The following is a 14,938-nucleotide window of genomic DNA, read 5'->3' as shown; positions in this document are numbered from 1 at the left end:
GGGCTGTGCACCGCAGGAGGGGCTGCGAGGAGGAGGAGGAGGAGGAGGAGGAAGAGGAGGAGGGTGGAGTTTTTCGGGCACGGGGTGGAGACAGCCGGCTTGCGTCAGGCCACGGCTTGGCTTGGGAATGGCTGGAAAAGCATCCCTAGGAAAAGCAGCCCTGGGAGAGCAGCCCTGGGGTGGGCAACCCGCAGCAACCCCGTTGCGAGCCCCACACATCCCCAGCTCATGGCAGCAGCTCCCCGAGAGCCCGGCTGGGCAGTGCCAGGCTCTTGTTGCACCCCGACTGCTGACGGGGGTCCTGGGGTGCTGCAGGGTCTTGGGGTACCCCTGCTGTGGGACCCCTGGGCTGCATCAGACCCTCCAGCACCCCAAAACTGGGCTCTGGAGACCCAAAATCATGGGGGCCCTAGGGCACTGCTGGGCAACTCAAATGCAAGGCAGCAGGTCCCGCAGAACCCCGCTGCCCGGGGGAACCCCCGAGCCCCTCGGCATCAGGGGGACCCCCCTGGAGAAGGGGGTGCAGTGCTTGGTGCTCCCCCAGTTTCCCCAGCACCATTTTGCCCAGTTCCCCCAGCACTAGCTGCACCCCTTTCCTAGCCCCCGCCTCCTCTAGCCACAACCCCCCTCAGCTTTATCCTTTCTCCCGATCTCCCTGCGCTAAGATTTGAACTTCCCCCAAATTTTGCGCACCAGCTGCGCCCAGCTCCAACCCCATTCTCCCATCACCACCGTTCTCCCAGTATCCCCAGTTCCCGGATGCCCCAGTTGCCACCCCCAGTGGAGCCCAGGCTGTGTGTCCCCCCCCCCCCTCGTTGGGGCCGCTCCTTCTGCAGACTTTGTCCCTCCTGCAGGGGACGGGTGCCCTTTGCGCGGCAGCGGGATCGGGCTGGGGGGCAACGTCTGCGCTCCCCCAAAAAGAGCTGCGGCCGGCCCAGCCCATCCTGCCCGGTTTGCCATCCAGCCCCGGTCCCTTTCCAAAATCGCCGACGAGCGGCGAAGCCGCGGGCAGGCCGGGAATGACTCACGCAGCAACGGGAGCAACAGAGGCAAACAGGCGCACGCAGCCGCACGCCTGCGCGTGCTCGTTATGAATGATTAATCCGGCGCTGATGAGTCACCGACGGGGAAGGAGGAGAGGGGGGGGGGGAGGGGGGAGAGAACGGGATATGGGGCGGGGGGGGGGTAGGGGGGGAGGACACACGAGCGCAACGAAAATCCAGGGTCAAAATTTCAAAAATCAACAGCCACACACGGGGATGCCGCCTCGGCACTTGGGGAGGGTTAAGAGGAAGGGGGGGGGGGTGCTGGGTCCAGCGCTGCTCGGGGTGGGAGCCCCACAGCCCCTTCCCCGTCCCTGGGAGGGTGTCAGGGCAGCCGAAGCCCCCGGGGGCTCTCTGTGCACCCAGCGGCACCCTTGGGTGCACGGTGCAGCGGGGAAGGGGGGGGGTTCCCCACACAGCCGCCCCCTTCTCCACGCACACGGGGGGCAGCGAGGGCCACGTGGGACCCAGCCCAGCGCCCCGCGGGCCTCGGCACCGCTCTCGGGGGATGTGGGCACGGATGTGGGGGGCCAGGAGGGGGCCGGGGGGCCCCCGGGACGCCCGCGGCCTCGCTGCCGAAGGCGGGGTCTGGGTGCGGCGGCGGCCAAGCCGCGGGGCAGTGTGGGATGGGAGCCGCCACCGTCCGCTCCCCGGCTCGGTGCCGTCTTCAAAAAAGCCACCCCGGGGGCGGGAGGGTAGAGTTTTTCCCCCCCCCTCAGGATGCCTCCATATCGGGGAGGGGGCTCCAAGGTCCGGAGCATCCCCTGGGATCGGGGTGGCAGGGTGAAAGGCTGCTCGGCCTCACGTGGGAAAGCGCAGCCGCGGGGACGGCACCGAGGGGCCGGCTTGGGCAAGAGCGAAAATCACAGCCAAGGGTCACCGGCGCCGCCGTCCCCTTGCTCCTGGTGTCCCACGGGGATCCCAGGCTGCCCCCGTGCCTCGCTGCCCCCCCTGGGGACGCGCTCAGCGTCCCCTTTTTGGGGTTGGGGCAGCAGGGTGGGCATGGGGGCTGTTTGGGACGCAGCCCTCCTCGGGGGGCTCCGGCTGCCTCGCACGCTTGCTCCATTTTTGCTCCCCTTTGGGGCCAGGACGGGGCACCCCAAAAATCCACTCTGGGTGCAGATGTCCCCAAGCACGGAGCCACACGGCCTCGACACCCCCAAAACGAGACATCCCCTACCAAGGGGGGGCACAGGCAGGGCTGCAGCCCCCCCGGTGACACAGAAGGCAGGAGGCACTCACAGCCCTGCAATCGCAGCCCCGTTGCCGCCCCCAAAAGCTCTTTGGCCTGCAAAAAGCGTCGCTGCTCCAAGGGCTGCACGGGGCACCCTGCGTGCCACGGGGCCAGCCCTGTGGGCTGCCTCTCAGCTGCCTTTTCCCAAAGTTTTCCCCGCTGCTCTCCAGTTTTGGTGCTGTTTGAGGATGCTGGGACGCATTTCGCACACCCTGCAGGTTTTTTGCCACCCTGCAAGCCAGGACGGAGCCAAACGAACCCCCAGCTCCCCACACTCCTGGCTCCAGCTCTTCCCTTTCCCGGCAGGCACACAACATCTCCAAGTGGGGATTTTCCCTTTCCAAGCCAACAGGACATTGTCACCCGCATCCCAACCACCCCGTCACCAGCTCCCAGCCCCAAGATTTGTTCCCGGCACGGGGCTGGGAGTGTTTAGGGTCCCCCCCCCTTACATCCAGAGGCTAACGAGCGATGTGGTGCCGGGGACAGGAGGGGACCCGGCTCTCCCTGCCCCATGTCCCACCCCGTCCCCTCGCACCCTGCTCAGCGCTGACCTGCCAGGGCCCCGCTGCGGCGGGCTCCCCCCCAACAATCCACCCCCATAAGGGGGTTTTGCGTGTGTGTACAGAGGAGTTTTAATTAGCTAATAATCTTTAATAGGGTTTAATTGCCTTGTTATAAAAGGTAATTACAGCAATACATCAATTAGAGCTGTAAAATTAATAGATTTACCAGCTCTGTTTGTTGAGAGAGCCGAAACTTGCGGCGAGCAGTGGCCGGGGCAGCGCTGGCGGCTGCGCTCTGCAGCGACAGCCAAGAGGATGCCCGTGGCTCCTGCGAGCCCTGCGCTTTGCTCTCAGAAGCAAAACGGGCGAAAAGCATCCCAAAACCCAGGCTTTGAACCCCACCCCGCAAGGCAACGGGGACCCAAAGGCGCGGGGACCCAAGGGCGCAGCAGCAGAGGTCCTGGAAGGAGAAGGGCAGGGGCTCCGTGCTCCCTGGTGCTTGCCAAACCCCGAATGCTGGGGCTGTGGCGGGGCTGCCAAGCCGCGAGGATGCAGCAGCCCGATGGAAAATGCATCTCACGGCTTCCTGCGAGGGCAGGGCTTGAAAGGAAAAGCTGCTCCGGTGGCACATCGCTCCGCTGCCCCCTGATCCGACCAGCGCCCACCGAGTGTGCCAGGGATCAGGGGGGGTGAAGGCTGTGCCCTGAGCTCCTCTGTCCCCTCCCAGCCTCACCGAGGGTCGTTCCTGCAGAGCAGGATCAGACCACGTCCCATAAAGTCCGCAGACCACACATGCATCCACCCTAAATATCCCATTTCACTGCAAGCAGCAAGTTTCGGAGGGGAAAAAAAAAACCCTGAGCAAGCCACTTTTTCTCCTCCCCGCGAGCCTCCTCCTTCCCCCAGCGCCACCGGGCTGGGGGTCACAAATATTTTAATGGCCATTTTTTTTTTCCTCTCTGCCTGCCCCAAGCAGCGAGCTTGGCGCGCACAGGAAAGGCGAGCACAATGAGCTGGCGGCAGCCCAGGCCGGTGTGGGGCAGTGGACGGAGGCACGCACACGGGTCCCAGCCCAGGATTTGCCCCGTTAAATGCCAGCTCTGGAACGGCACCCAGGGACCCGGAGGGCTGAAAGGAGTTCAAATCCCTGTGCGCTTCACTCAGGCACCTGGGGGAACTGGGGGAACCTGGGTGATGCTCTGGATTAATCTGGTGCAGCGGGGGGGACCAAGGCTTTGGGGAAAAAAAAAAGGGAATAGCTCCTGGGGGTTCCTGGGCATGTTCCCTATTATAAAAAGGTGCCATAAAAAAGCCTCGAGCAGCCACTCGAGGGCTGGGCCGTGAACTGTGGAGGTTTCCCCCCAGGCGAGAGGCATCGACTGCAAGAGGTGCCAGAGGGGATTTCTGCGCAGGATGGAGCTGGAGAGGACCAAGGACATCCGCAGGGCTCAGCCTGCCCCGTTTCTCCTATTTTCCATTTTTGCCATGGGATATACACCTGGGGTAAAACCCCCGGAGGCTGTGCGAGGCCAGGATGCCCTGCAAAGCGGAGCAGCCTCCGGGCATCTCCCAACTCCCTTCTGCAGCCCTGGAGAGGGGCTGGTGACAGGGACAGGACCTGGTCCCAGCATTTTCAGCCCGGATGGCAGCAGCAGCAGCACCCAGATGGGACGGGGTGGATGCGCCCTGGGGTTCCCAGCAGCGTCCCCCCTGCAGCCCCTACCCGCAGCGGGTTCCCCTTCTCACAGCCTGGCAGAAGGAAGCCCCCACGCCCCCAGCTATCAGCAGCTCGAGGTCTTCCCAAGGCAGAGATGTTTCACAAACTCTCCAAGCCCTCCGAAACCACCCCGCGTCCCTTTCTCGAGCTGATTTGTCCTTTTGGCCGCCCTGCTCTCCTACAGCCACCAACCCCTCGGTCTTTGGGAAGCGCCAGGCTTTGAGCTCATCAAACTACGGCGTTCGCCTCTTTCAGCTCTGAACCCCAGCGAGACGGAAATCTCCGCTCTTCCTTTCCGTCCTCGTACAGCTGCAATCCCTGCAGCTGCAGAGGAAAGCTGGAAATGGGACCGAGCAGAGCTGGAAAGCTCCGAGAGCAGCGCCCCAAGCCCGTGCTGGCTGCGAGGCTCTCCGGTGTGGTTCTGCCTCCTCTCCGTGCCAGCACTGCTGGTTTGTGGGCTGCCGGGATTCACCTTGCTGCTGCAAAACCAGCCTAAAAATAGTGCGGAGAGGAAGTGCTGGGGGTGTCCCGCAGATTAAAAGAGAAAAAGAAACAGGCTTGGAGGCAGAAAGGAAGGCAGGCGGTGGCACGAAGCAGTGGGAGGCAGCGGTCAGGGCACGGCACGGTGCATCCCGGCGGGGTTTGGCACCTCCTTGCTCCAGCCCAGCCCCACAGCCTCTGTGCTTCGGGCAAAAAAAGGTCTGTTCCTGGAGCAGAGTGAACAAATTTGCCCGGTGTCCCCTGCTGTGCTGAGGATGGGACCAGAAGAGGTTGAATTTGGGAGCAACCGGGTGACCGTACACGGGGCACCAGGAACCATCCCGTTTTCTTACATGGTTTTCTGAAGGGTTTTCAGCCATAAAAGGCAGCAGAGGCTGAAAACGAAAGGATTGACTTCGAAGGAAAAACAGGATGCAAAAGTGCCTCGGCTCGGGCCCGTCCCTTTTCAGCCTGTTAATTAATGACAGGTTGTGGGGTGGCCCAGCTCGGTGCCAACCTTGAAACCTTGTGGTTTCAGCCCCACGGATGTCTTTTTTTTTTTTTGGGGTGGGAACCCTGCAATGAGGTTCCCCTTCCAGTTGCCTCCACTTCTGCTTTTACACTTCCATGGCCCCACGGATCTGCCGTGCCAGCTCTGCAGCACTAATTAAGCAGCCCCATTAAGCAGCCCCATTAAGCAGCCCCATTAAGCAGCCCCTCCACCCTGCAGTCCCTGGAGCTCATCTACACCCATGGCGCACCCCAACGGGTCCGTGCCTCAGTTTCTCCACTTGCTGGGCTGGGGAAATGACCTCCTCCCGGCCCTTTTCCCATCTCAGCCACCAGCTGGGGGCTGTTCCCCAGGTGCCAGCACTCTCTTCGTGCACCCACAGCCAAGCCCTGCTCCCACCCGAGGATGCCAGAAGCTCGTATATGGCGAAAAACCCACAAATTTGGACCAAATCAGCACCACTCGCGCCCTCCGGCACAGCAAGAGAGCACCCGGACAGCTCCACGACCCCTTCCTGGAGGCAGCAGGAGGGGTGAGCCGGGGGGTTTTGGGGGCAAGGACGGGGGTTCAGCCTCGGGACCCGTCTCTCCCCCCCAAATCCCAATCCCCATCCACGTCTCCCATCCCCATCCCTGCGCAGCCGAGCGAGCGGCAGCACCACCTCGTGTCCGCCGGGCGAGGTGCGCGTGGGGGAGCCCCAACCCGTGCCAAAATCGCTGCCCACGCCCCCCCGGGGACCAAAACACACGGGGATGGGGGGTGTTGTTGGGGTTGGTGGGGGGGCTGCCAGCACCACAGCCTCACCCAGGGGTCTCTGGACGAGGCTGGGGCTCGTGGCGGAGCTGCCACGCGTGACGCAGCCACCGCTTGTCCCTAAAAAGTCCCCCACCAGGAGCTCAGGGTGGCGTGGGGGGACCCGCGGGGGTCCTGCTGCTCACGGTCCCAAGCTGCTGTGCCCCCGCTGAGGTTTTTGGAGGCACGGTGCCAGGGCTGCTCTTTGGGACAACCTGGAAGAGAACGGGCTGGCATCCTACAAGGGGTGCAAAGGGGACAGGGAGAGGGGACATCCCTCGTGGGACACGTCCTGGACGCAGCGTTTGTCCCCAAAGACCCTGTGTGGTGGCCCTAGGGAGGGGAGCATCCCCTTTTTTCCACCTGACCCCGCTGTGGGGGCTCCTCCGTGGGGAGGAGGACCCCTGCCTGGGTGCCTGGCCACTCCTGCACCCGGCTGACGGGGCCGTTTATTGCTCGGGGCCGCTTGCCAAGCAAAGGGAGGAGAGAAGGGAAGGGAAGAAGTTCCCCCAGACAGCAGACAGTCCCGGTGAGCCGGCCAGGAGCCGGACACGCTGCCAATGGAGCTGCTGGCTCGAAGCAGGACTGGGAAACCAGCCGTAACCCCTGGGCAGAGCGAACCCAGCACTAAACCCACACCGCAGACCACCGGGGGCTCAGGGGTGCAAGCAACAGCTCCTGCACCCCGATCCCTCTGCAAGGAGCGTGCTGGGCACGGAGCTGGGGGGTCCCTGAGCCCTGGCTGCCCCCTGCTGCCCTCCCCCAGCTCAAATCCCCCCCGCCCTGCTCTCACCAGCACATCGCTGGCGCCGGGATCTCATTGCTCCCGAGGCAGAGAGCCAAGCGAAGCGGACGGGAATAGTGAGCGGGCTGACAGCCGGGCCGAGCTGCAGGTGTTGGGCTGACAGCAGCACCTCCCTGCTGCCCGGGGAGGCGGCGGGGGCAGCGCCGAAGCTTCTCTGGTTTCCAGAAAGGAGATCTCCAGGGAGGCTGCCCTGGCCCGGGCACCAACTGGCGAGCGCCGCGGTGGGGACGGGGTGGTGGCCCAGGGTTTGCTTTCGAGGAGACCCTGCAGCATCCATCCTGCAGGTCCTGGAGCAAGACGGTGGCTCCGGCACGGTCCAGGGACCCCGCTGAAGTCTCCAGGTGCCGGGATATGGGATGGGCCCCCATGTGTCCTGCGAGGGGCTCGGCCAGCTGAGCTCTTTTCCAAAGCGCTGAATTGTGCCGCGTGCGAGGATTTCCACCTCCCTGTGATCGCCCACAAGGCAGGCTCCAGCCAAGGAGGGAAGAGCAGGGTGAAAACCAGGTCCCGGGGTCGCTGCCCCACACATCATTCTGCTGTCCGACCCGCTGCCCCCTCCCAAAGCGCCTCGTTGTGGGGATGGCACAGCACCAGCCACCTCCTCGCCCTGAGACGCTGGAGCCAAGAGGTTCAGGCCGTGGTGGGATGCGGTGAAGGTCTCGGGGTTTGCAAATCCAGAGCTGAGAGCTGCTCCTTGGCCACCCCAAAAAGGGCTCTGAGCACAAGACCCCGGGGGCTGCCTCCTGGCCCCTTTGCACAGCCCCACGGCACCCATGGCTGGGGTGGTGCTGGAGTTTCGGGGCGTAGCCGAGCTGGGGTTTGCACCAGGTGGCCCTTTGCTGCTCGCAGAGAATCCAGCCCCTTGGCAGGCTCTGAAATGATCCCAAGCCCCCCTGCTTTGTTATTAAATCAAATCCATCTGGCCTCGACCGCGACGCTTGTTATTCGAGATCCCTCTCGAGCAGAGCTGGGATTAGCTGCCGGGCATGGGGGGATTCTCCCTCCCTCTCCCACCCGCTCCGGCCCCTCCTGCTTTTACTCTTTTGTGTTTCTCCACTTCTTGGAGGAGCAGGGGGAGGCGCAGGCTCTTAAGGCAGCTTTTGTGCAGCGCCGGGGTCCCCGCGGGACCATTATTGCCACCGAGCTCCCGGCGGGTCCGGTCGGGACGTAATTGCCTGCACCCGACCTACCCGTGTGGGGGGCAGCCCCTGGCCCCAGGGACACCCCAAAAAGGCTGACCTAGGGCTTTGTCCCTGCCACCTGCTGTCCTCACTGCTGAATCCACGCAGCCTGAACCCCGGCAGGGTCAGGGCAGCTCTCTGCAGAGGGGCTCAGCGGGATCATCTCCCACCCGGCCGTAGGGAATGAGCCATCCCAGGAGGCTGGCACGGGGGCGAGCCGGAGCGGTGCAGGACGTGCTGCTGCTGGACAAGTGTTTTTAAGCGTGGCTGCTCGCCTGGGCCCTTTCCTGCTGGTTTTCCTTGAGGCTGCAGCTTTCTGACTGCTGCTCAGGAGCGGCTGGGCCGAGCAGCCGCCTCTGGCCGTAACCTCCACCGAGGCGGCCAATTTGCGCTGCTCTCCCAGCCTAAATAAGTGCCGGGGAAGTGCAGCCGCTGCCGGCACGACGCAGAGGCTGGGACACTTGGTATGGAGAGCCTCGTGCCTTCCTGCTGCCATCCTGGGGCCAGCGGTGGCCAAAACCACCAGGCAGGGATGAGGTGACAGCACGTCTCTCCCCGGACCCCATAGGGACCCCTCCACGGGCACCGGGATCCCCCCGGCACCGGGCTGCCAGCAAAATGCCAATTAGTGCAAGAGCTCGGCCATGGGCTGCTGCTTAATGAGACGGGGGGGTTCGGGCATCCCCCCTGCCCTGCTGTGCTCGGTGGAATCCCACCTGAAACCCAGAATTAATGCACTAATTAGCAGCAGGTTTGTTCGCTCGTGGGTCACGCACGCACGGACCGATGCTACCGCACCAACGCTGCTCTCAGGAGGATCCTCAGCATTTTGGAGCGATGTCTGCACCCCGCAGGAACTTTTTCATGGTGTGAGGGACCTCTCGGTGACAGTGGCGGTGCTGTCACCATCGCTGGGGAGCCCCCAGTTCCCCCCGGGGTGCCGCCAGCCCGCTTCGGGGGCGGCCGGGAACACGTCCACTTGATGTGCCTGAAAAGCAGCATACATCTCCCCGTTGCTATGGGAACCCTTCTTTTAAAGCAAATGAATAATAATAATTAACACGATCTATTAAATAATAGTAATAAAGGCGTTGGTTAATGACTTCTAATTGGGAAAGCACCCTTAATGACAGAGGCTGGCTCCGCGAGCCGGCGCAGGATCGCCCACCGCAAGGGGAGCCCCGGCTGGGGCGAGTGCCCTCCGCGGTCAGCCTGCAGCGGCAGGAGCTTAGTGGGATTCGGCGAGGATCAGACACTTATCTGGATAATGAGGATGTCTAGACTGATAAGAAGAAGGGTTAAATTGGCTCAGGGCCTGATTCTGCCTCACCGTGCAGCCTGTGGTGTGCCTGGGAGTCACCTGGGGGGCGAAACGTGGACGGGTCCTGCGTGCCCTGTCCTGTTCCTTGGCACCTGGGCTGGACTCATCCCTTTTTCCTTCCCTTTTTTAAGCCCAGGAAGCAGGGGCAATGCCAGGAGCCTTAACCCTGGCAGGCAGAGGCAGGACAAAGACTCTGACACCTTGGCCGTGCTCTAAATTGCTTTTCTGCACTCTCATTTTTCTGTCTCAGGCATCCCCTCACTCTCCGTGGAGCAAACCCACGGGCACGGATTTGCATGAAACTCAACGGATGTGATATCTCCACACCCTCCAGCCCTCTGCCAAACTTGGCTAAGGCCAGTCCAGAGGTTCAGAGGGGGAGGACAGACGGACAAAGCAGGGATATGGTGGCCTCCCCAGGATACCACCCCAAAACCCGCTGTGAGGTGCTGCTGGAAGGACCTGGGGCTGCTGAGAGCAAATAAAAGCAAAGAACTGATGGGGTCACCTCTTGGTTAGCGCCAGGAACACCAAACCAAAGCTGCAGCCCTGAGGGCAGTGGACCTGCCCGGCTCATCCCCACAACGGCGTGCGGCGAATCTCACCACGAGACTAAAATTAATAGTGAGGGGCAGAGCTCTGGAGCACAGCATCCCTGGCAAGGAGGCATCACATGTGGCGCGACACCCGCCTCGGCTCTGGCATGATGTGGAGAACAGTTTGGGTAAAGACTGGAGGGGAGAAAGAGAACGGTGCCCCTAGATGAAACCGGAGTGACACCGCTTGTCTAGGGGAGTCCGGAAAACCTGGGAGCGTGGGCTGCGCCATGCTGGCCCGATTGCTCAAAGAACTCCAGGATCAGGCACGCTGCTGCTGCCCGAGGTTCATAAACTGCTTCGGTTACAGGTAAGTAACAAGATTAAAGGGATTTTTCTTTTTTTTCTTTTACATCTCTTTAACTTTGTGTGTTTGAGAGTGCTTTGTGAATAATTAGCGTCGTTGCTTTCGAGCACAGTCAGTGGGGATGAGACACCGATCTCCTGCTGCATGCCAGGATATCCAAATCCAATCCTCTGAGCTCTCTGTTGGCCTTGTTTAGGCCAAAAAAGTGACTGCAGCCAGCCCCATCACCCTCATTCATGCTCCTGAAGGGCAAAGGGACTTCACTGGACCTTACCCTTTAGCAAAAACCTTCCCCATTTCCATTGTCCTTGAGGCTGGAACCACGGCACGTTGCCCCCCCCACGGGCACACTCGCCGCAGACATTTGCCACGGTGACGGGAGACGGGTGAACCCCCTCGGCCAGGGCTGATGTCCTTCTGCACCAGATTTCCTGGCCAGAAATCCCTCTGCATGCACCACACAGCTTGGCGAGGGGCGTGCCGTGCATCCAACACGGTCTGGACATGCCAGATTTGCTGGGCACACGCAGACCATCTGTCTGGCACGCGGTGTTTTTGGGGCCAACACGGCCAGGACGCATCCGACCACGGCGGCACCGGGTGCCTGGTAGGAGCACCCACGTTGGACCTGCCCCGTTACCCCTGCTTGCAGAAGGTGGGGGTCCAACGGGAAGAAAAAATACTCCTTGACAAACACAAACCACATTTCTAAGCAGCAGGAGTATGATAGAACGTGACCCTGACACTGAAAGACCCCCTAGGTCCCAAATCTAAGATCACCGAGATCTCCACTTGAAAGCATTTCAACAAACTTAGGGCGTTTTTTCCAAAAACCTCGTGTCCAGAAGTCCAAAACCACAACTCTTACAAGCACGACCAGTCCTGCAAATCGCTCAGCACCAGCAGTCCCACCACCAGATTGTGCCCCTAGCTTAGCGCTCCATCTGCAGCCAATATGCTGAGCTCTTAACAAAATTGAGGGTTTTTTTCAATCCGGTCTCCCGAGCCTGATCCCATGGACGTGGACTCAACAAAACCAATGGACTTCAAGGAGCTTTGGAGCAGAGCTTTACAGTAATTTACTTATCTCACAGAAGAGCTTAATTAACAAATGTTTGCAAAGCACTTTAGGAGCCCTGCACGGAGGGAGAAGAGAGCTTTTGCTATGGGGCCGGTCGAGAAAGCAAAAGGGTTTACGATGGGTACGCGGCGCCCCGCAACCACCGCAGCTCCCGCACACGGGGAGGTCTCGCGGTGAAGGTTACCAGCGCCAAATCTTTTCCAGCAGCTGCCATCCCACAAACACCTCTTTCCCCCAGCCGCGGGTATATTTGAGGAGAAAAGGGATGCAGGGCTGGGAAGGGGAAAAACTTGGTTTCTTTGCCACGCTCGCTCTTGGCAATGAACGTCAGTCGCTGTTTTGCCTGTTTGCAGCCAACGGCAGCTTTATTCCTGCCTGCAACGAGGCTTTCTGCGACACGCTGTAATGCCCACACTCCCCCCTGGCAGCTCTGGCATCAGCAGCAGTTGCACTTTGCAGTTTCTGACTTTTTTGGGGGGGATTGTTTTGCAACCCATCGCTTAGGAAAGGCGCGAGGAGCACGACACCGCCACCGATCCCCACCCCTGAGCCTTCCTGGTTGTGGTTCATCCTCTCTTCCCTGCCAGTCACTGAGGGATGTGGAGTTTAAACCACTCGGACGTACCAACTTTTGAACTAGAAACACCGTGCGGCTGCCAAAGGGAAGTTTGCAGAGTGCTGTAACCGTGCACGGTCCACGCCCGCAGCAAAACGCCCCAAGTGTGCAACCTGGAGCAGGAAAATGACTTCTTACAACGACGCCACCATCCCAGCCTCTGCCCGTCCTGTGATAGGAGCTCTTCCAGCTCATCGAGGCAGTCCTAGAGCGCTAACTTTAACCCGAATCGCTATCAAAACCCAGCCACCCCAGAGGGCAGCAGCGCCAGACGGGAGGCAAGATCATTCCTAAGCAGCTGATATCACCGGGAGGAGGATCAAAGCCTTGGTCGGAGCCCAGCTACGCCCCCAAAATATTGTATGAACCGAGCAGCGCGGCTATCAGGGACCCATCAGAATTAGTCATGGCCCAGGGTGCCAATTCTCGCAATTTTGCTGTGAGCATTCATGTTTGTCTGAAATTCCCAGCTCCGTGAGTCATGTGGATATGTGCGAGTCTGAATTTTCGTTTTTCGAAGCAAGTTTCTAGACCCTGTGGCTGTGCAGAGAAGCGAGGTGATGTAATTCAAGTGAAATCTGGAAGCCCTGGGAGAAGGTGAGCGAAAAGCGGCCCATATTCTCCATTTTTACGGAGTCACACAACTTTTTAGCTAGTTTTATTATTTCTGGGCCTGTCGGCGAGCTCGGAGCTGGAGCTCTGCAGTTCTATCTTTGTGGGTTTTTTGTTGTTTTTTTTTTTTTTTTTTCTCCTTTCACTTTATGACTTCAAGGGGCTTTTTCCTCCTGAAAGCTACAGGACAGAACCTAAAATGGAGGTTGGAAGCACACCAGTGTCCCTCAAACGATGCGGTGCCCACAGGCCAGGCACCGCCACCGCCTTCACGAACGGGACCAAACTTTGAGGAAAATCCAGCCGTAATGTGAATTACAGGACAAAATATACATTCCCAACCAGGCAATGCAACGTACGGGTGTTTGTGCGTGTGGACGCACGCGTGAACCCACACCTGTGTGCGCACAAAACACTTCGTATCAAAACCCATTCCCACTTTACGGACGTATTTGGGGTAAATGCTCACCCCTCGCACGCTCGCTTCCCACATCTGCACCTTGCACACGCGTGTGCTGAGGCAGTCTCACACCCATCCTCACCGTGGGTTGTTAGGTGTGTGAGTGAGCCGTACCTGGCAGCGGGTACGGGGACACCCATGGCCACCAAACGCCCACCTCGACCCTCTCCAGGCCACGCGACGTGCACGGGGCTGAGCCAAACGCTGCCGTGCGTGCGCAGGATGAGCCCCCCATCCGGCACCCATGTGGGACATTGCCTGCAAGCAGACGCTGCCTCTCGGACGAAGGAATCCCTCCCAGAGCTGCCAGACCTCAGCAAGTCCCAGCACCGTGCAAAGGTTAAAATAAAACACGAGCAACTCGAGACGCTGCTCCACACTCGTGACTGAAAGGAGACGCGCGAAACGCAGCAGCACGAGGTGGGGTTTTTCTCTTAGCTCTACTTTTTTGCTCTTTTTTTCTTTTTTTTTCAGAAGCTCGCAGCACGGATGCCAACACCTCCAGCCCCAAGGCTGCTTTGTTGCATGTCCTGCAATGAGGGGAACCTGCCCCGGCCCCTCCTGCGCTGTCCCAGCATCTGCCCGACTTCGCGCTGCGGCTCTGGGGGGGGGGCAAAAAGGGAACAAAAGGAAAGCACCCATTCCCAAAGTGCCTGGGCAAAGTTGCCGGGAGAGCTATAGCAACACCTTACCGTCTGAGTCACTGGATGAGACATTTCCTTGTGCTGTGTGCCCCATCTGCTTAGTTCATCTGCAAGCTGAGCTCTTCTGCTGTAGACCCAGAAAGAGAGACGGGGGGGGGGGGGGAAGAGAGAAACCTCGCGGCGAGGATCGGAGAGCCAGGGAGAGGAAAGCAGAGGGGATACGGGGAGGGAAGGGGGAAGAAAATTCCTGCCTCGGTGACAAGGCACCATCCATCCATCCATCCATCCATCCATCCATCCATCCATCCATCCATCCATCCATCCATCGCCCCGCTCCGTCCCCAAGCAGCGCCGCAGCCGTCGTCGCCTCTGCCAGGGCTGCAGAGCGCGGTGTGGCGTGGGGGGGGGGTGGGGGGAGCCTCGCACCGCTCCGCATTGTCTCTCCCCAGCGTAAGCTCGTGGCAAGCCCATTTCATGGGCGAGACATCTGGTTTGATTCAAGAAGAAAGGGGAAGAGGGGAGAAAGGCGCACACACACACACAGAGACACACAGGGCCCAGCCCCAGCCTGGCTGGCGGGGAGCTGAAAAGCTATTTTCAATGCTTCCCGGCCCTGAACCGCTCCTCATTTCAATGAGAAAAGGGAGAGGAGGAAGAAGGGCTGGCCCCTGGCTCGCCCCCAGCAGCCCCACTTGCCTGGGGGGGGCTTTGCTGGGGCTGGGGAGGGGGATTTGCTGGGGGCTGGGGGGGTTTGTTGGGGGCTAGGGGGGTTTGTTGGGGGCTGGGGGGGTTTGTTGGGGGCTGGGGGGGTTTGCTGGGGTCTATGGGGAGGGGGGTTGCTGGGGTCGGGGGGGCTTTATTGGGGTCTGGGGGTTGGAGGCTAAGAGTGGAGGCTCCGGAGGCTGAGCCTCAGCGCTCCCCGATGTGCTCGTGCGGCACCGAAGCCTCGGGGGACCGGAACCCCGCGCCCCCCCCGCCCCCTTTTTCCGTGTCCCGTCCACCCCCCCCCAAAAAAAAAAAAAAAAAAAAAAA

This window comes from Aythya fuligula, chromosome 28, assembly GCF_009819795.1.
Source record: "Aythya fuligula isolate bAytFul2 chromosome 28, bAytFul2.pri, whole genome shotgun sequence".
NCBI classification, from domain to species: domain Eukaryota; kingdom Metazoa; phylum Chordata; class Aves; order Anseriformes; family Anatidae; genus Aythya; species Aythya fuligula.
This window is presented reverse-complemented; position numbering follows the sequence as displayed.